The sequence below is a fragment of the Ambystoma mexicanum genome, chromosome 3q (genome assembly GCF_040938575.1).
Source record: "Ambystoma mexicanum isolate Mex_15411 chromosome 3q, UKY_AmexF1_1, whole genome shotgun sequence".
In the NCBI taxonomy this organism is placed as follows: Eukaryota; Metazoa; Chordata; class Amphibia; order Caudata; family Ambystomatidae; genus Ambystoma; species Ambystoma mexicanum.
This window is the reverse complement of record NC_090926.1, coordinates 635,190,137-635,193,212: the sequence shown is the minus strand read 5'-3', so window position 1 is coordinate 635,193,212 and position 3,076 is coordinate 635,190,137.

The window sequence follows — 3,076 nt, the reverse complement described above, 5'->3', positions numbered from 1 at the left end:
CACTGGGTCATTTCAGCTGACTACTGCCATAGTGGGGGGGTCTCACAGGCCACGCAGTCACGCTGCCTACATCAGGTACTGGCAATCATGACAGCGCGCCCCTCAGTCCGCAGGCACACATACATGCCCAGAACACCCGCAGAAAGGCAGGCCGTTGTCCTGGATTTTTACAGGGTGGCACACTTCCCCAAAGTGCTCGGTGTCATAGATTGCACCCATGTGGCCGTACGTCCACCTAGAGCCACTGAGCACATCAACCGAAACCGCAAGCACTGGCATTCCATCAATGTACAGGTGGTATGCGATGCAAAGGGAATCATCACCTCTGTCTATGCCAACTACCCTGGCTCCACCCATGACAGTTTCATATACAGAATGTCTGCCCTGACCCGGGCCCTGGAAGCTGGGCAGCATGGCGACACCTGGCTCCTAGGTGAGTACAAATGCCCTTGCACATGCATGTATGTCACACACACACAAATACACAAACCCCAATAATCACAACCATGTACACCTCCCCAGGGGACAGTGCCTACCCTCTGAGCAACCACATGATGACGCCAATTCGGAACCCCACCACACCACCCCAGGTAAGATACAACGCCGCCCATATTGCAACCAGGGACATAGTGGAGCGCACATTCGGAGTGCTCAAGTCACGTTTCTGCTCCCTTGACCACTCTGGCGGGCAGCTACTCTATGCACCCCAAGTAGTGTGCAGGATCATTGTGGCAGCATGTGCCCTGCACAATGTTGCAACACGGCAGGGCGTACCGGTGGACATGGTGGTGCCCTCACATCCCCAACCACAGGCACAGGCGCTGCCCATGGGAGGGGACAGGGCACGTGGCGAGGAAGCCCGGACCCAGCTTGTGGCCACATTTTTCACCTAAACTCCCACCCCTGCGGAGTGCACACAGGCCTGGCACATACCAGGTGACAATCGATGATGATAAAGAGACAGTCAACTGTCACAACCCTACCACCCTGAGATAGTTGCTATGGAAGTGCCACATTGTCTGCATCCCTAGCTACTTAAACACAAGCTATCCTGTGTGACCAAAAGGCACACATATGACATATGACATGATATGGCATTTGTAACGTGCCTATACACAAGTGTTTCAAGGTGCGACGAGGCAGGGAGGGGGGAACAAGGGAAGACAGACAACGATACTACTAGGACAGGTGTCATTTAGATTGCGCAAGTGCAGGGGTAGGGGGAAGGGAAAAGTGCAAGGGGAAGGGGAGGGGGAGTGCAGTACAGGGTAACTAGACAAAAAACAAATAAATAGGCCAGCTGGTGGCAACTGCAAAGGTAAGTGCAGACAAGCGCTGGGAAGGGGGGGCTGTAGGGATAGAGAGACAGTCCCGCAGTGCAGGGGTTGCCACGGAGGCAGTGCAAGTGGAGAGTGGCTGGGCCAGGGACCGAGGTCGGTGAGAGTGGCCCAGTTGCAGATCCAGTGCAGTTTCAGTGAAGAATTTAGCAAGGGAGAGGGAGAGAGAAAGCAGAAGCAAAGAGGAAGGTCTTGAGGTGCTTCCGGAACCGGTGATGGTTCTCCTCAAGTTCCAGTAAGACAGGAAGGCTGTTCCAGAGGGAGGCCCCTGCCGCGGAGAGAGATCTACCCCCAGCTAGTTGCTTTGAGAAGCGGATGACCCTGACATGCAAGGTGTGAATCACATACACCTGCAAAAAAGGCCATGACCATCACTGTTATGTCACTCAAACCCTCCCAAATCACAACATGACATGGCAAGCAATAGCCATACACTAACACAGTACCAATAAGGTACACATTGCCATGTCAAAAATGTACAGTGGCATCAGACAATGATGCCTGACATGGAATCAGATGAAATGACTGACCAACAACCTCCCACCCTAAATAAGTAATTCCCAAATGCATTACAAAAGTTGTAGACGTAACATAACAATGAATGCCTGTCTACATGCACATTGTGCATTGCAAAATCAACACTGCAGCTTCTGTGTGCTGTGTCCAACTCCTGCAACACACTGCTCAGCGCACAGCACAGTGAACAGCTATTGTGTGTGATGCACACCCTGAGCATCACATCTAAGCGACAAACCACATAAAAAAGCAAATTAGGCATGTACAGGATCCATAATTGGTCACGGAACATGTGCTGCAGAGACACAGTGGACACCAGAAGGCAAACAGAGTATACACGTGGATATCCAAGGGTGGTTGTACATGTAGTGCATCATAGTGCAAGTGTGTGGGTCAGTAAGGACATGCACTCAACATATGCATGTGCAATCAAGTGACCATCAGTGTCTTCTACACATCACATGTGAACATTCAACATGTGTACACCCCAGAATGTCAAACCACAACTATCCCCTCACACCTGAAAGGTAAACACAACCCATGAACAGGCATTGATCAGCAGAACACAACATGTGATTGGCTGCCGGGCCCACCTCTTGGCCCATTGGCCGCCGGCAGGCGAAGCCGGCCCCCTCATTCCAAGGCCCATGAGAGGCAAGGCCAGCACCTGTTTTGTGCCAGCATTGCAGTTCCCACCACCCACCCGAGGAGCAGGAGCTCCGGACCATGTCCCTGCAGGAGCAGAGGACCAACGAGGGCATCAGCTATCCCCAGGGCCAAGCGTAGCTTTTTTGGTAAGCGCTTGATTTCTGCCGAAATCCGCCCGAAATTGCGCATTTCGGCCGCGCTCCAGCTGCCTAGGAGCTTATTAATGTTATTTCGATTGTGGAGGCATTGCCCACACTGCCCCACACCTGAAGACTACAACTAAGCCGTTCGCCGCCATTGCAGCCCACGAGGCTCACCCCCACTCCAAGATGGCCGCCCCCTGAAAGCAGCATCCACAGCCGACTGATCCAGGCCCCCAGCAGCCAGCTGATTGGCTGCCGGGCCTACCTCTTGGCCCATTGGCCGCCGGCAGGCGAAGCCGGCCCCCTCATTCCAAGGCCCATGAGAGGCAAGGCCAGCACCTGTTTTGTGCCTGTTCGGTGCCGTGGCTGCCGTCTGCCAGACCCCCTGGCTCTCTTCACACAAGGTACTTTTACTCCTCTTGACAGCCACAG